The sequence below is a fragment of the Ochotona princeps genome, chromosome Y (genome assembly GCF_030435755.1).
Source record: "Ochotona princeps isolate mOchPri1 chromosome Y, mOchPri1.hap1, whole genome shotgun sequence".
In the NCBI taxonomy this organism is placed as follows: domain Eukaryota; kingdom Metazoa; phylum Chordata; class Mammalia; order Lagomorpha; family Ochotonidae; genus Ochotona; species Ochotona princeps.
In genome coordinates this window covers 22,972,151-22,991,052 of record NC_080866.1, presented here as the reverse complement: position 1 = coordinate 22,991,052, position 18,902 = coordinate 22,972,151, and positions in this window count along the sequence as shown.

Below are 18,902 nucleotides of genomic sequence, written 5' to 3'. Positions count from 1 at the left end.
ACTGATTTCCCCAAGTGTCATGTCCCAGGCTCTTTCAGAAATAGGTGCTGCCAGAGCACTTGGTTTCCGAAGCAGCTGGGAAATATCTTGTATGCTGATCTTCTCTCTGGCTGTGGAGTTTAGAGCACCTTGAGTGAGGATCCCCATCTTTGTTTTGAGTGTGTGCTCAACCTGTATGATTCTATCCCCCTGGGGCTTAATGGGCATTGGACAGGAAGTAACCAAACAGTGTTTCCAGAAGCCCTGCTTGGACAGCTGATGGTATGTGAAGTGAATGAGCCAGGTGAAGTTGTTTGGGTCCTGGAAGACGTGTGTTGCTTCTTCAGACAGTTGCCATATACCACCGCACTGAGTTCCACAAGTGTCACCTCCCAGTCACTTTCAGAAATATGTGCTGCCAGAGCACTTGATTTCCATGACAGCTGGAAAAGGCTTGGGTGCTGAAATTCTCTCTGGCTGCGGAGATGTGAGTGCCTTGAGTGAGTATCTTCATCTTTGTTTTGTGTGCGTGGTCAACCTAGTTTATTGTAACCCCTGGGCTCAATTAGCATTGGACAGGAAGTGACCAAACACGGTTTCCTGGAGAACTGCCAGGATAGCTGATGGTATGTGAAGTTCATGAGCCAATTGGAGTTGTTTTGGCACTGGAGAGCTCTTCTGCTTTTTCGGGCAGTTGCCATTCACCACCACATTGAGTTCCCCATGTGTCACATCCGCTTTCAGACATATATGCTGCCAGAGCACTTGGTTTCCATAGCATTGGAAATTGGTTGGGGACTGAAATTCTCTCTGGCTCAAGAAATTTATGTGCATTGAGTGTTAGTCTCCAACTTTGTTTTTTGTGTGTGCTCAACCTGATTGATTCCAACTGATTGAGCTCAATGTGCTTTTGGGCAGGAAGTGACCAAAGATGGATATCGGGAGACCTAAAAGGACAGCTGAGGGTATGGGAGTTGGATGATCCAGGTGGAGTTGTTTTGGAACGAATGCCTGTGCTGCTGCTTTGTGCAGTTGCTATTCACAACCACACTATGTCCCCTAGGTGTCCCATCCACTTTCAGACATAAGTTCTGCCAGAGGTTTTGGATTCCATGGCAGCTGGAAGTGGCTTGGAAGTTGAACTTCTCTCTGGCTCTGGAGTTATTAGCGCCTTGAGTGAGGATCTCCATCTTTATTTTGTGTGTGTGCTCAAAATTCATGATCCCATTACCCTGGGCTCAATCGGCATTTAATAGGATGTGTCCAAACAGAGTTTTCTAGGAAACCTGGAAGGACAGCTGATTGTATGTGAAGTGAATTAGCCCGGAGGTGTTGTTTTGACATTAGGAGGCCTGCACTGCTGCTTCGGGAAGTTGCCATACTGAGTTTCCTAGGTGCCACATCCAGTGTTCCACATATGTGCTGCCAGAGCACTTGGTTTCCATGGCAGCTGAAACTGGCTTGGGCATTGAATTTCCCTCTGTCTGTGGAGTTTTGAGCACCTTGAGTGTGAATCTCTATTTTGTGAGTGTGCTCAACCTGCTTGATTCCATCACACTGGGCTCAACGGGCATTGGACAGGAAGTGACCAAACAGGGTTTCCGGGAGATCAGCCATGATAGCTAAAGGTATGTGAACTGAATGAGCCAGGTGGAGATGTTTGGCACTGGAAGGCCTGTGTTGCTGTTTCTTGCGGTTGCCATTAACCACTACACTGAGTTCCCTAGATGTCACATCCACTTTCAGACATATGTACTGCCAGAGCTTTTGGTTGCCATGGCAGGTGGAAATGGCTTTGATGCTGAAATCCTCTCTGGCTCTTGAATTTTCAACGTTTTGAGTGAGGAATCTCCATCATTTTTCTGTGCGTATCCTGAACATGCTTGATTCCATGACACGGGGCTCCATCGGCATTGAACATGAATTGTTCAATCAGGGTCTCTGATAGACCAGTAAGGACAGCCGATGGTATGTGATTTGACTGACGAAGTTAAAGTTTTTCTGGACTGGATGACCTGTTCTGCTACTTCGGGCAGCTGCAATTCACCACCACACTGAGTTCCACAGGTGTCACATCCACTTTCAGATATATGTGCTGCCAGAACACTTGGTTTCCTTGGCAGCGGAAAATGGCTTGGGCGCTGAATTTCTCTCTGGCTCTGGAATTTTTAGCGCATTGAGTGAGGATATCCATCTTTATTTTGTGTGGGTGTTCAATTTGCTTGATTCCGTTACCATGGTTTCAATGGGCATTAAACAGGGGGTCCAAACAGGGTTTCTGGCAGACATACTAGGACAGCTGATAAAATCTGAAGTGAATGACTCAGGTGGAGTTGTTTTGGCACTGGAAGTCCTGTGCTGCTAATTCGGGCAGTTTCCATTCACCTCCTCACTGAGTTTAATTCTTGTCACATCCATTTTCAGAAATATGTGCTGCCAGAGCACTTGTTTTCCATGGCAGCTGGAAATATCTTGGGTTCTGAACTTCTACCTGGCTGTGGAGTTTTACGTGCCTTGAGTGAGGATCTCCACCTTTATTTTTAAGTGTGTGCTCCACCTACAACATTCCATCATCTGGGCTATGGATTTTGAACATAAGTGTCCAAACAGGGTTTCTGGGAGAACTGTTAAGACAGCTGATGATATGTGAAGTGAATGAGTCAGCTGGAGTTGTTTTGGCCCTGGAAGACCTGTGCTTCTGCTTAGGGCAGTTATCATTCAATACCACACTGAGTTCTCCAAGTGTCAAATCCACTTTCAGACATATGTGCTGCCAGAGCACTTGGTTTCCATGGCACCTGCAAATGGCTTGAGTGCTGAACTTCTCTCTGGCTGTGGAGTTTAAGCGCCTTTTTTGAGAATCTACATCTTTGTTACGCGTGAGTGCTCCGCATGCCTCATTCCATCACACTGTACTCAATAGGCATTGGACAGCAATTGAGCAAACAGGGTTTTCGCGAGGCCTGCTATGACAGCTGATGGTAATTGAAGTGAATGTGGCATGTGGATTTGTTTGGGCACTGGAAGAGCTGTGCTGCTGCTTCGGGCAGTTGCCTTTCACCACAAAATTTAGAACCCCAAGTGGCACATCCACTTTCAGACATATGTGCTGCCAGAGCACTTGTTTTCCAAGGCAGCTGGAAATGGTTGAGCACTGAACTCTCTGGCTGTGGTGTTTTCGTGACTTGAGTGAGAAACTCCACCTTTGTTTTTTGTGTGTCCTCCACCTACTTGATTCCATAATGCTGGGCTTTGAATATTGGAAAGCAAGTGACCAAACAGGGTTTCCTAGATAGCTGCCAGGACAGCTGATGGCATGGAAGGTGAATGAGCCAGGTGGAGTTGTCTTGGCCCTGGAAGACATGTGCTGCTGCTTTGAGCAATTACCGTTCAACACCACAATGAGTTGCCTAGCTTATCAGCCACTTTGAGACATCCGTTCTTCCAGAACACTTAGTTTTCATGGCGGCTGGAAATGGCTTGAAGGTTGAACTTCTCTCTGGCTCTGGAGTTATGAGCACTTTGAGTGAGGATCTGCATCCTTGTTTTGTGTGTGTGCTGAAACTGCTTGATTCTTTTTCACTGGTGTCAATGGGCATTGGACAGGAAGTGAGCAAACATGGTTTCAGGAGAACTGCAAGGACAGCTGAAGGTAATTGATGTGAATGAGGCAGTTGGAGTTGTTTTGCCACTGGAAGACCAATCAGGCTGCCTTGGACAGTTGCCATTCAAGAACACACTGAGTTCCCTAGGTGACACATCCAGTGTTCCACATATGTGCTGCCAGAGCACTAGGTTTCCATGGCAGCTGAAATTGGCTTGGGCCTTAAACTTCCCTCTGTCTGAGGAGTTTTGAGCACCTTGAGTGTGATTCTCCATCTTTGTTTTGTGTGGGTGCCCAATCTGCTTGATTCCATTCCATAGGGCTCAATGGGCATTGGACAGGAAGTGACCAAACAAGGTTTCCAGGTGATAAGCCATGATAGCTGATGGTATGTGAAGTGAATGAGCCAGGTGGAGATGTTTGGCACTAGAAGGCCTGTGCTGTTGTTTCATGCAATTGCCATTCACCACCACACTGAGCTCCCTAGGTGTCCCATCCACTTTCAGACATATGTACTGCCAGAGCATTTGGTTGCCATGGCAGGTGGAAATGGCTTTGATGCTGAACTCCTCTCTTGCTCTTGAATTTTCAGTGTTTTTCGTAAGGATCTCCATCTTTTTTCTTTGCACATGCTGAACATCTTGATTTGATCACATGAGGCTCAAAGGGCATTGAACAGGAAGTGTTCAAACAGGGTATCTGGTAGACCTGTAAGGAGAGCTGATGGTATGTGATTTGACTGATGTGAGTCGAGTTTTTCTGAAACTGGAAAAGCTGTGCTGCTATTTTGGGCAGTTGCAATTCACCACCACACTGAGTTCCCCAGGTGTCACATCCACTCTCTGATATATGTGCTGCCAGAGCATTTGGTTTCCACGGAAGTTGGAAATGGCTTGGGTGCTAAACTTGTTATTTGGTTCTGGAATTTTTAGCACATTGAGTAATGATCTGTTTTGTGTGTGTGTTCAACATGCTTGATTCCATCCCCTTGGGCTCAACAGGCATTGGACAGGAAGTGACCAAACAACGTTGCCGGGAGACTTGCTAGGAGAGCTGATTTTATGTGAAGTGACTGACCCTGTTGGAGTTGTTTTGGCACTGGAAGACCTGTGCTACTGCCTCGGGCTGTTGCCATTCACCACCTAAATGTTTTTCCCAGGTTTCACCTTCACTTTCAGACATATGTGCTGCCAGATCACTTGTTTCCAACGCAGCTGCAAAAGGCTAGGCTTCTGAACTTTTCTCTTGTTGTCGAGTTTTGTGTGGGGGATCAACCTGCATGTTTAATCCCATTAGGCTCAATGGTCACTGGACAGAAAATGACCAAACAGGGTTTTTGCAGGATCTAATAAGAGAGCAGATAGTATGTGACATGAATAAGGCCTTGGTTTCCATGGTAGCTGCAGATGGCTTGTGAGCTCAATTTCTCTCTGGATATCGAGTTTTGAGCACCTTGGGTGAGGATTTCCATCTTTGTTACGTTTGTGGGTGTTCAGACAGCCTGATTCCATCACACTGGGCTCCATGGGCATTGGACAGAAAGTGTCCAAATAGAGTATGCAGGAAACCTGATAGGACTGCTGATTCTATATGAATTGAATGAGCCACGTGGAGTTGTTTTGGCACTGGAAGACCTGTGCTGCTCTTTCAGTCAGTTGCAATTCACTACCACACTGAGTTCTCTAGATGTTGCAGCCGCTTTCAGACATATGTGCTGCCAGAGCACTTGATTTCCATGGCAGCTGGAAATGGCTTGGGCACTAAATTTCTCTCTTGCGGTGGAGTTTTTGGCGCCTTAATGAGGATCTCCTCCATGTTTTCTGTTGGTTCTCAGCCAGCTTGATTCCATTGCACTGGGCTCTGTTGTCATTGGACAGGAAGTGATCAAGCAGGATTTCCGGGAGACTTGTGAGGACAGCTCATTCTATGTGTAGTGAATGAGCCAGATGGAGTTGTTTTGCCACTGGAAGACCTGTGCTGCTGCTTCATGCAGTTGCCATTCACCACTACACTGAGATTCCCAGTTGTCACAGCCACTTTGATACATATGTGCTGCCAGAGCACTTGGTTTCCATGGTAGGTGGAAATGGGTTGTGCGTTGAATGTCTCTCTGGATGTCGGGTTTTGAGCGCCTTGAGTGAAGATCTCCATCTTTGTTTAGTGTGTGTGCTCAACCTGTATGTTTCCATCCCATTGGGCTCAATGCTCATTGGACACAAAGTGACCAAACAGGATTTCTGGGAGACCTGCTAAGACAGCTGATTGTATGTGAAATGAATCAGACTTGTGGAGTTGCTTTCGCATTGGAAGGCCTGTGCTACTGTTTCGGGCAGTTGCCATTCACCACCACCTAAATGATTTTCCCAGGTTTCACATCCACTTTCAGACATATATGCTGCCACATCACTTGTTTCCAAGGCAGCTGCAAAAGGCTAGGGTGCTGAACTTTTCTCTGGTTTTCAAAATTTAGCGCCTTGAGTGAGGATCTCCATCTTTGTTTAGTGCAGTTTGATTCTTTCAATTTTTGTTAAATTGGCATTGGACAGGAAGTGACTAAACATGGTTTTTGGACACCTGCCAGGACAGCTGATTGCATGAGAAGTGAATGAGCCAGGTGGAGTTGTTTTGGTACTATAAGACCTGTGCTGCTGCTTTGGGCAGTTTCCTTTCACCACAACACTGAGTTCCCTAGGTGTCACATCCACTTTCAGACATCTGTGCTGCCAGAGCACTTGGTTTTCATGACAGCTGGAAATGGCTTGGGCGCTGAACTTCTCTCTGGCTCTGGATTTTTTCGCGCCTTGTGTGAGGATCTCCATTTATGTTTACTGTGTGTTCTCAAACTGCTTGATTTCATCACACTGGGCTCAATTGGCAGTGGAGTGGAAGTGACCATACAGTTTTTTGGGAGACTTGTCAGGATAGCTGTGATGGTATGTGAAGTGAATGAGCCAAGTGGAGTTGTTTTGGCACTGGAAGACCTGTGCTGGTGATTCAAGCAGCTGCCATTCACCACAACACTGAGTTTCCTAGGTGTCACATCCACTTTCAGACATGCGTGCTGCCAGAGCACTTGGTTTCCATTTCAGCTGAAAATGGCTTGAGGGCTGGACATCTCTCTGGCTCTGAAGTTTTTCGTGCCTTGACTGTCGTTCTCCATCTTTGTTATGTGTGTGTGCTCATCTTGCTTAATTCCATCTGACTCTGCTCAATGAGCATTGGAAAGCAAGTGATCCGATCAATTAAAGGCTCCAACATACCGTCAGCAACAATTAACTTCATTGTCTAATCAATAGTTATAATATTGAGTAACCAATATTTTAAAAACAATTTCAATTTTGGGCCCGATGGCGTGGCCTAGCAGCTAAAGTCCTTGCCTTGAAAGCCCCGGGATATCATATGGGCGCCGGTTCTATTCCTAGCAGCTCCAATTCCGATCCAACTCCCTGCTTGTGGCCTGGGAAAGCAGTTGACTACGGCCCAATGCATTGGGACACTGCACCCGCGTGGGAGATCCGGAAGAGGTTCCTGGTTCCCGGCTTCAGATCGGCGCGCATCGGCCCGTTGCGGATCACTTGGGGAGTGAATCATCAGATGGAAGATCTTCCTCTCTGTCTCTCCTCCTCTGTGTATATCTGGCTGTAATAAAATCAATAAATCTTTAAAAAAAAAACAATTGCAATTTCTTAACCTTCTTCTGTGATCACCCCATTGTTAATTCAGTTTTAGTTTATATACGATATATGACGTAACATCCATAACATAACATGTTATACATAACATCATATCATCTTAAATTAAGGCAAACATGTGGTATCTTAACCTTTTGGGATTGGCTCATTTTCCTTAGCATTATGGTTTCCAGTTTGACCCATTTGGCCATAAAGAACTGCATGTTTTTTTTTTTTTTACTAGCTGGGTAATATTCCATGGAATAGGTGAACCATAGCTTTCTTATTCAGTCTTCTGCTGATGGGCATTTCGGTTGCTTCCAGGTTTTTGCAATTACTGATTGTGCTGCTATGAGTATAGGGATTCATGTTGGCTTCTCATAAAACAAGTGTTTTGGGTATATACTAACAGTGCTATTGTTGGATCATACGGTATGTCGATTTTGAGTTGTTTGAATGTTCTCCATACTGATTTCCATAGAGGCTGTACCAACCTGCAGCCCCACCAGCAGTGGAGTAGGCTTCCCTTTTCCCCACAACCTCGCCAACAAGTGTTGTTGGTGCTTTTATTCATGTGGGCCAGTCTTACTGGCATCAGGTAGTACCTGATTGATATTTTAATTTGGATTTCCCTTATTGCCAGGGAACTTGCGCATTTTTCATATGTTTACTTGCCATTTGTGTTTGTTCCTTTGTGAAGTTTTTGCCCATTTCCCATGCCACTTTCTTGAGTGGCTTGTTTGTTTTGACACTTTGGTTATTTTGTAGTTCTTTGCATATTATCGAAATTAGCCCTCTGTCACCTATGTAGTGCGCGAAGATCTTTTTCCATTCTGTGAGTTGCTTTTTTACTTTGTTGATTGTTTCCTTTGCTGTACAGAAGCTTCTTAGTTTGATGAGGTCCCACTTGTTTATTGTCGTCTTGATTTCTATTGCATTTGGAGTTCTTTTTAGGAAGTAGGGGCCTACCCCTAGATCTTGCAGAGTATTCCCAACATTTTCTTCCAAAGGCTGGAAGGTTTCTGGATGCAGGTTTAGATCTTTATCCATTTCGATTTGATCTTAGTGTATGGTGAGAGATGCGGGTCTAGTTTTTTGTTTCTGCAGGCTATCAACCAGTTGTCCCAATAGCATTTATTGAACAGACCTTCCCATTTGCCTGGATTGTCGTTTGTCTTTTTGTCAAAGAGTATTTGGCTGTATCTGTGTGGATTCCCTTCTGGTGTTTCTATTCTGCTCCATTGATCTTCTCTGTTTTTTTCCAGTACCAGGCTGTTTTGATAATCACTGCCCTATAGTATGGCCAGAGGTCTGGGACTGTGATTCCCCCTGCTAACTTCCTGTTCTTGAGAACGGTTCTAGCTATTCATGGTTTTTTGTGTTTCCAAATGAACCTTTGAATCATTGCTTCCAGATCTGTGAAGAATGTTTACCTATGCAGGAGCATGGGATGTTACTCCGTCTTTCAAGGTCTTGTTCAATTTCTTTTTTAAGTAGTTTGTAGTTTTCCTCAAATAGGTCTCCTACATTTTTGGTTAGGTTTATTCCCAGATACTTCATACTTTTCTCTGTTATTTTGGACGGTATCTTGCTGGTTAGGTCTTTTTCCATCTTGGGGCTATTTGCATACACTATGGCTGTTGATTTTTGTTCATTAATTTTGTATCCTGCCACTCTTCCAAACTCTCATTTAAGATCTAGCAGTTTCTGTATTGAGTCTCTTGGGTGTTCTATCTAGAGAATCATGTCATCTGCGTGTAGTGAAAGCTTGACTTCTTTGATTCCCATTTGGATTCCTTTTTTTTTTTTCTTGTCTTATGGCCTCAGCGAGTACCTCTAGGACTATGTTGAACAGCAGTGGAGAACGCTGACATCCTTGTCTTGTTCCAGATTTCAGTGGGAAGGGTTCCAGTTTTTCTCCATTCAGTATGATGCTGGTGTTGGGTTTTTCATATATTGCTTTGATTATGTTGTGGATTTTTCTATCTATGCCCACCTTGGTTAGGGTTTTTAGCAGGAATTGGTGTTGGATTTTGTCGAAAGCTTTTTCTGCGTCTATTGATACTATCATGTGGTACTTGTTTTGCAATTTTTGGATGTGGTGCATCACATTTATGGATTTCCGGATGTTGAAACATCCCTGCATTCCAGGGATGAATCCTACTTGATCTGGATGAATAATCTGTCTGATGTGTTTTTGAGTTCTATTGGCTAGGATTTTGTTGAGAATCTTAGTGTCGATGTTCATCAGAGAAATAGGTCTATAGTTTTCCTTCTCAGTTGGGTCTCTGTAGTAATTTGGGATTAAGGTGATGTTGGCTTCATAGAATGAGCTTGGAAGGGTTGTCTTTTTTTTTATTGTATTGAAGAGTTTGTAGAGGATTGTGGTCAGTTCTGTTTGGAATATTTTGTAGAATTCTGCAGTGAAGCCATCTGGGCCTGGGCTTTTCTTTGTTGGGAGATCTTTAATCACTGATTCAGTCTCTGCTTCAGTTATGGGTTTGTTCAGTTCATTTGTTGCCTCTGGGCTAAGTTTTGGCAGGTGGTAGAAGTCTAAGAATTTTTCCATTTCTTGGTGGTCTTCTTATTTGTTGGAGTACAGTGCTTTGTAGTAATTTCTGACTATGTTCTTAATGGTTGCAATGTCTGATATTATGTTGCCTTTTTCATCTTTGATGCTGTTAATTCTAACTTTCTCTTGTTTTTTTCTTTATCAGTTGGGCCAGCAGGATGTCTATTTTATCTTTTCAAAAAACCAACTTTTTGATTCATTGATTTTGTGTATACTTTTTTTGTTTCTATCTGATTAATTTCCTCCCTTGTTTTCATGATTTCTTGTTTCCTGTTCTGTGTGTGGCTCTTCTGATGTTGTTTTTCAAATTCCTGGAGGTGTGTGTTTAGTTCCTGTACTTGGTGCCTCTCATGGGCCTTGACATGGGCTCCAATTGCGATGAATTTACCCCGCAAACCTGCTTCGGCTGTGTCCAATCAGTTTTTGAATGTTGTGTCAGAGTTTTCATTACTTTCCATAAATTTTTGATCTTATATTTAATATTTTCTCTGACCCATTGTTCGTTTAATAACATATTTTTCAACCTCCAGGTGTTTCTGTATTTCCTGGGGCATTTTGAATTGCTCGGGATGGTGCCATGCACTGCTGAAAAAAATGTATAATCTGTGGCCTTGGGGTAAAAAGTTCTATAACTGTCTACCAAGTCCAGTTATTCTATTGTTTGTATGAGCTCTAATGTTTCTTTGTTGAGTTTTTGTTTTGTTGATCTGTCTATTGTTGTTAGCGGGGTGGAAAGGTCACTCACTATTATTGTGTGCATATCAATGTCTCCCCTTAAGTCTCTAAGTAATTGCTTCATGTAGATAGGTGCGTTGGAATTTGGGCCATATATATTCACAATGGTGATTACTTCCTGCTGTATCAGTCCCTTCACCAATATATAATGACCATCCTGTCTTTTTTCATGTCTCTCAGGTTGAATTCTATATCATTGAAATTAGAAAGGCTATCCTGCTTACAGATAGAGCCGCAGATTATACATTTTTTTCGGCAGTATATGGCACCTTAAAAAGGATTGGCCACACGATAGGACACAAAGCAAAACTAAATACCTTCAAAAATATAGGAATCATAACATGAACCCTGACAGACCAACATGGAATGGAACTGGAAATCTAGCTCTAAGAATAATCATTCAGACATAGACTAGAACCTCAACACGATACTCAAATTCACACAAAAAACCTCTTCATCCTCAATGGAGCCACAGCTTTCATCCTAACCTCAAGAGTAACCCTAACTGTATTCTGAATCCGCACAGTCCTTTCCACAGTCCTAACAATAACCCTCAATCAAAGCACTAACTCAAACCAAGCCTGAACCAGAAATGGAACCCAAACTCTCCATCCAGCATTAATCCAAACACTATTCTTTACCTAGTACTAATCCTCACACAAATCCTACTTCATGCCACATACAAAACCTAAGTCTGGGCCTAATCTTATTTGTCAGTTGAACCCTCACCTCACCCTAACCCTCACCCTAACCCTAACCCTAAACCCTAACCATTGGGATAACCATAACTCAAATCTCAAAACCTAACAGTAACCTCACTACTAGACTTGACCTTTTGCATTAGACCTAGCTCTCACCTTAATTCCACCTAAGCATAGTCCTAGTTCTATTCCTACTAGTAACCCAAATCAGAAACCTCAATTGAACCTTAACCCTCCACCTTGCCCTAACCTGAAATCTAGGCTTTGACATCACTGCAACCATAAGCCTAGATAGCATTCTAAAACTGATTCCAACCCTGTATGCAACCATGGTATTGATCCCAACCATCTCCCGGAAGTCATCTCTTTTACACTATGGTGACCCACTTACATGACACTGGACTGCAATAGGAAAACATCACTGAGAGCCGTGACAGGAAATGGAATGTAATGTCTGCCTATGGAAATCAGCTTGGCTTGGCTCTTCCACATTACATAGGTTTTACCACACACTACCTCTAATGGAGAAGTAGGATTAGATTGGCTCCTTGAAGAGACACAAGGATTCCCCTCGACGGAAAATGGAAATGCTTTCATATTACTGGTGTTGAAAAGTTCCTAGGCTTCACTACATTGTCAGCGGATTTGCAAACTCACATTCAAGGGAAACCCAACCCCACACACTCACGCTCTGCTGGCTTCCATGGAGTCTGCACGTCTTCTCTGCTAGGGCCTGTGGCGAGAAGGAACAAAGAAAGCAGAGCTTGAAGCACTCACCATCTTTCTCTACTCCACAGAGGAGGCTGTCTGTCACCATGGCTTGTCTAGAATGCTGAGGCTACAGGATTCCGGGCTGCTATGACCAGGCAGCTGCTGATTGGACAGCTTGTAGGGCCACACACCCAGGTGAGGTCTTAGAGATGCAGCCAATCAGAATGCTCCCTGTCATCAGGACAGCCACAGGGAGTGACGTGAGTGAAGCAAGAGTGATGCCCGAGCGTGTGCTGGGTAGAATCAGGCTGGACTGCAAGACACATTGGTTCCAGTGGAAGACAGGCCTGCAAACACAACCAAGCCAGCAACTGCAACAACCAGCTGATCGGGCTGATGGGCTGTGCCGGGCCCTGGACTTGCTAGTATATACAGAATACCTCAGACATAGAGGAGATCTTGGGGGATATCCCCATTGAAACTGCTGTACTCAGAATCCTAACCATGAGAAGACAGAGGACAGAACAAGTCAATCACCCACCTCAGCCACGTGTTGGCAGAGAAAACCTGGGCAAACGCAGACTCTAAGATGGACTGTGTCAATCAATGTATGCTGCAGAGACCTCATCGTGCTTACAGTTGCATGATTGGCAGCAATTCATGACTATCAAAACCACTTGAGAAACAAAGAAACAAACAAGAAACCCACTTGAGCAGGACTCTCGCAGCATGCCCCACATCAGGGTCCTGGGTTCGGGAGGAGACTGGGTGGGGCTTCTTCCTTTATCTCCCTCCCCATTTACCCCCAGATACAGTCAAAGAAGAGGATGTGGAAATAATAGCCTTACTCACTGTCCCGTAGCCCTTGAACCTTTTGACCCAAATCAACTACGTACAGATTGTCAACAATAGAATTCAACAAAAACAAAAGGAGTTAGGGTTAGCTTTAGGAGTTTGATTTGTGTTTGAGCTAGGGATGCACTTAGTAGTAGTAGTAGAAATCGGGTCATGATTTGGTCTAGGGGTATGATCAGGTAAAGTCTAGGGCTTGGCTTAGAGTTACAGAAAGGGCTGGCCTCAGGGAAGATTTGTTTCAGGAAGCCGGCTGGTTCAGGATGAAGGGAATCTTTAGTGTTGTTTTTGACACTTGGGGCTATGACTCTGCTTGGCTTTCTGTTGAGCTTGAATGCTCCTATTTCAGTTAGATTGTTGTAAAAATGTTGGGATTACGATTGGCGTAGGACTAAGGTTCGGGCGAGGAGTAGAGATGGACAAAGATTAAGGTTAGTATTTGGGACAGGGTTAAGTCAAAGCAGAGGTCGATGAGAGTAGCACTAGGTGTAAGATTAGAATTAGGGCTACTTCTACAGGAAGAGTTGAGACTAACCCTGCCTGTAAGGCTGACTGAGTCGCTTGACTTTTCATAGATGTAATCAGCAGACAGGCTATAGGCCTAATTCTCAACCTGAAGTTGACCCTAGTCATAATTTCAAACTAGAGTAGCCATAACTCTTTTGCTTTTAAGAATTACGATGTTTTATTGGAAAGTAAGATATACAGCACTTAACCAACCCCTAGATCGAAGACTAGCACAAATACGTATTACAACCTAGAGCACACCCAAAGCCAGACAGGTTGATCTCCAACCCTGGCCATCATCCTAACCCGCATGCTGATACTAGCTCTAGCTCTAGCTCTAGCCCCAATCCTAAAAGTGATCCTAGCCCTAAACCCAACCAAATCCCTAGTCCCAACACCAACTCCAACCCTGACACAGATGGAGACATCACTGTCATACTAAGCTTAGTCCTGACACTGAATCCAATCCCAGCGACATTTCTAAACCTAAACCCCAATGCTAATGTGAATCATCACCCCATTAGAACACTAAGCCTAAATCCAACTCTAGCCTAAAACTTCACCACAAGATTTGCACCTAACACTAGCTTTGGACCTAACCTTAATCCTACAACAACTTTCACACTAGCATTAGCCCACACCCTAACATGAACTCTAGCTCTAAGCATAATCATTCGCACATAGACTAGAACCTCACCATGATACTCAAATTCACACAAAACAACCTCTTCATCCTCAATGGAGCCACAGCTTTCATCGTAACCTCAAGAGTAACCCTAACTGTATTCTGAATCCACACAGTCCTTTCCACAGTCCTAAAAATAATCCTCAATCAAAGCACTAACTCAAACCAAGCCTGAACCAGAAATGGAACCCAAACTCTCTATCCAGCATTAATCCAAACACTATTCTTTACCTAGTACTAATCCTCACACAAATCCTACTTCATGCCACATACAAAACCTAAGTCTGGGCCTAATCTTATTTGTCAGTTGAACCCTCACCCTCACCTCACCCTCACCCTAACCCTAGCCCTAACCCTAACCCTAACCATTGGGATAACCATAGCTCAGATCTTAAAACCTAACAGTAACCTCACTACTAGACTTGACCTTTAGCATTAGACCTAGCTCTCACCTTAATTCCACCTAAGCATAATCCTAGCTCTATTCCTACTAGTAACCCAAATCAGAAGCATCAGAAGCCTCAATTGAAACTTAACACTCCACCTTGCCCTAACTTGAAATCTAGGCTTTGACATCACTGCAACCATAAGCCTAGATAGCATTCTAAAACTGATTCCAACCTTGTATGCAACCATGGTATTGATCCCAACCATCTCCCGGAAGTCATCTCTTTTACACTATGGTGACCCACTTACATGACACTGGACTGCACTAGGGAAACTTCACTGAGAGCCGTGACAGGAAATGGAATGTAATGTCTGCCTATGGAAATCAGCTTGGCTTGGCTCTTCCACATTACATAGGTTTTACCACACACTACCTCTAATGGAGAAGTAGGATTAGATTGGCTCCTTGAAGAGACACAAGGATTCTCCTCGACGGAAAATGGAAATGCTTTCATAGTACCGGTGTTGAAAAGGTCCTAGATTTCACTACATTGTCAGCGGATTTGCAAACTCACATTCAAGGGAAACCCAACCCCACACACTCACACTCTGCTGGCTTCCATGGAGTCTGCAAGTCTTCTCTGCTAGGGCCTGTGGCGAGAAGGAGCAAAGGAAACAAAGCTTGAACCACTCACCATCATTCTTCACTCCACAGAGGAGGCTACCTGTGGATAGTTGATGGTATGTGAGGTTCATGAGCCAGGTGGAGTTGTTTTGGCACTGGAAGAGCTGTGCTGTTGCTTCAGGCTGTTGCCATTCACCACCACACTACCTTCCTAGGTTTCATATCCACTTTCAGACATATGTGCTGCCAGAACACTTGGTTTCCATTGCAATGGGAAATGCCTTGTGCGCTGAACTTGTCTTTGGTTGTGGAGTTTTACGCACCTTTATTGAGGAGCTCCATGTTAGTTTTGTGTGGATGCTCAACATGCTTGATTAAATCACCCTGCTCTCCATGTGCATTGGACCGCAATTGGCCAAACAGGGTTTCCTAGATAGCTGCCAAGACAGCTGATGGTATGTGAAGTTCATGAGGCAGGTGGAGTTGTTTTGGCACTGGAAGAGCTGTGCTGCTGCTTCGGGCAGTTGCCATTTAGAACCACAGTACCTTCCTTAAGTATAACATCATCTGTTCCACATATGTGCTGCCAGACAATTTGGTATCCATAGCAGCGGGAAATGGCTTGGTTGCTGAACTTTTCTTTGTCTTTAGAGTTTTGAGCACCTTGAGTGAGGAGCTTCGTGTTAGAATTCTATGTTTGCTCAATATGCTTGATTCCATCACATTGGACACAATGCATATTTGAAAGGTAGTGACCAAACAGGGTTTCCTAGATAGCTGCCAGGATAACTGATGGTATGTGAAATTCATGAGCCAGTGGAGTTTTTTGGCACAGGAAGAGCTGTGCTGCTGCTTCGGGCACTTGCCATTGAACACCACATTTTCATCTTTAGGTGTCGTATCCACTTTCAGACATATGTGCTGTCAGAGCACTTGGTTTCCATGGCAGAGTGAATTGGCTTGGGCACTAAAATTGTCTTTGGCTGTGCAGTTGTGATTGCCTTGAGTGAGGAGCTACATATTAGTTTTGTGTGGGAGATCAAGCTGCTTAATTCCATTACTCTAGGCTCCAAGGGATTGGAGCGGAAGTGACCTAAAAGGGTTTCCTAGATAGCTGCCAGGACAGCTGATGCTATGTGAAGTTCATGAGCCAGGTGTAGTTGCTTTGGCAGTGGCACAGCTGTACTGCTGCTTCGGGAAGTTGACATTCACCACCACACTGAGTTTCCTAGGTGTCACATCCAGTGTTCCACATATGTGGTTCCGGAGCACTTGGTTTCCATGGCAGCGGAAATGGCTTGGTATCTGAAGTTATGTTTGGCCGTGGATTTTGGAGCGTATTGAGGGAGGAGCTCCATGTTAGTTTGTGTGATGCTCAACCTGCTTGATTTCATCCTACTGGGCTCAATGGGTATTTGATAGGAGGTGACCAAACAGGGTTTCCTAGATAGCTGCCAGGACAGCTGATGGCATGTGAAGTTCATGAGCCAGGTGGAGTTGTTTTGTAACTGGAAGAATTGTGCTGCTGCTTCGGGCAGTTGCCATTCACCAGCGAACCTATATTTCCTTTGTGTCCCATGCACTGTTCCACATATATTCTGCCAGAGCATTTGGTTTCCATGGCAGCAGGAAATGGATTGGGCACTGAACTTGTCTTTGGCTGTGGAGTTTTGAGCGTCTTCAGTAAGGAGCTGCATATTAGTTTTGTGTGGCTTTTTCAGCTGCTTGATTCCATCACACTTGGCTCAATTTGCATTGGAGCAGAAGTGACCAAACAGGGTTTGTTAGATATCTGCCACGACAGCTGATGGTTTGTGAAGTTCATGAATCAGTTGGAGTTGTTTTGGCACTGGAAGAGCTGTGCTGCTGCTTCGGGCAGTTGAAATTCACCAAAATACTACCTTTCTTAGGTGTCATATCCACTTTCAGACATATGTGCTGCCTTAGCACTTAGTTTCCATGGCAACGGGAGATGGCTTAGGAGCTAAACTTTTCTTTTGCTGTTGAGTTTTGAGCGCCTTGAGTGTGGAGCTCCATTTAGTTTTGTTTGGGTGGTCAACCTGGTTGACCCATCACACAGGGCTCAATGGGCATTGGACCAAAAGTCATCAAACAGAGTTTCTTAGATAGCTGCCAGGACAGGTGATGGTATGTGAAGTTCATGAGCCAGGTGGAGTTGTTTTGGCAGTGGAAGAGCTGTTCTGCTACTTTGGGCTATTGCTATTCAGAACGAACCTATAATACCTTGGTGCAACGTTCACTCTTCCACATTTGTGCTGCCAGAGCACTTGGTATTCATCGCAGCGGGAAATGGCTTTTGCACTGAACTTGTCCTTGGCTGTGGAGTTTTGAGCGTCTGGAGTGAGTAGCTCTATTTTAGTTTTGTGTGGGTGCTCAACTTGCTTGATTTCATCCTGCTGGGCTCCACGGGTATTGGACCGCAAATGACCACACAGGGTTTCCTAGATAGCTGCCAGGACAGCTGAGGGTATGTGAGGCTTATGAGCCTGGTGGAGTTTTTGCACTGGAAGAGCTGTGTTGCTGCTTCGGTGTTATATCCACTTATACACATATGTGCTGCCAGCGCAGTTGGTTTCCATGGCAACAGGAAATGGCTTGGGCGCTGAACTTATCTTTGGCTGTGGAATTTTGAACGCCTTGAGTGAGGAGCTCTATGGTAGTTGTGTTTGGGTGCTAAGGTGCTTTATTCCATCCCACTGGGCCCAGTGGGCATTTGACCGGAAGTGACCAAACAGGGTTTGTTAGATATCTGCCAGGACAGCTGATTGTATGTGAAGTTCATTAGCCAAGTGGCGTTTTGGCATTGGAAGAGCTGTGCTGCTGCTTCAGACACTTGTCATTCACCATAACACTACCCTTCTTAGGTGTCATATCCACTTTCAGATATATGTTCTGCCAGAGCACTTGGTTTCCATGGCAACAGGAGATGGCTTGGGAGTTGAAATTTTCTTTTGCTGTTGAGTTTTAAGTGCCTTGAGTGAGGAGCTCTATGTTAGTTTTGTTTTGGTGCTCAACCTGCTTGATTCCATCACACAGGGCTCAATGTGCATTGGAGCACAAGTCACCAAACAGGATTTCTTAGATAGCTGCCAGGACAGCTGATGGTATGTGAAGTTCATGAGCCAGGTGGAGTTGTTTTGGCACTGGAAGAGCTCTCCTGCTGCTTCGGGCTGTTGCTATTCACCAGGGAACCTATATTTCCTTGGTGTCACATGCACTCTTTCACATATATTCGGCCAGAGCATTTGGTTTCCATAGCAATGGGATATGGCTTTTGCACTGAATTTGTCTTTGGCTATGGATTTTTGAGTGGCTTGAGTGTGGAGCTGCATGTTCATTTTGTGTGGGTGCTCAAATTGCTTGATTCCATCACACTGTGCTCAATGGGCATTGGACCAGAAGTGACCAAACAGGGTTTCCTAGATAGCTGCCATTACAGCTGATAGTATGTGAAGTTCATGAGCCAGGTGGAGCTGTTTTGGCACTGGAAGAGCTGTGCTGCTGCTTCTGGAAGTTGAAAAATTCACTACAAATTTCCATCCCTAGGTGTCATATCCACTTCCAGACACATGTGCTGTCAGAGCACTTGGTTTCCATGGTAACGGAAAATGGCTTGGTCGCTGAACTTGTGTTTGGCTGTGGAGTTTTAAGCGCCTTGAGTGAGGAGTTCTATGTTACTTTTGTGTGGGCGATAAAGCAGCTTGATTCCATTACACTGAGCTCAATGTGTTTGGACTGGAAGTGTCCCAGGAGGATTTCCAAATAGCTGGCAGGACAGCTGATGGCATGTGAAATTGATGAGCCAGGCGGAGTTGTTTTGGCACTGGAAGAGCTGTGCTGCTGCTTCGGGAC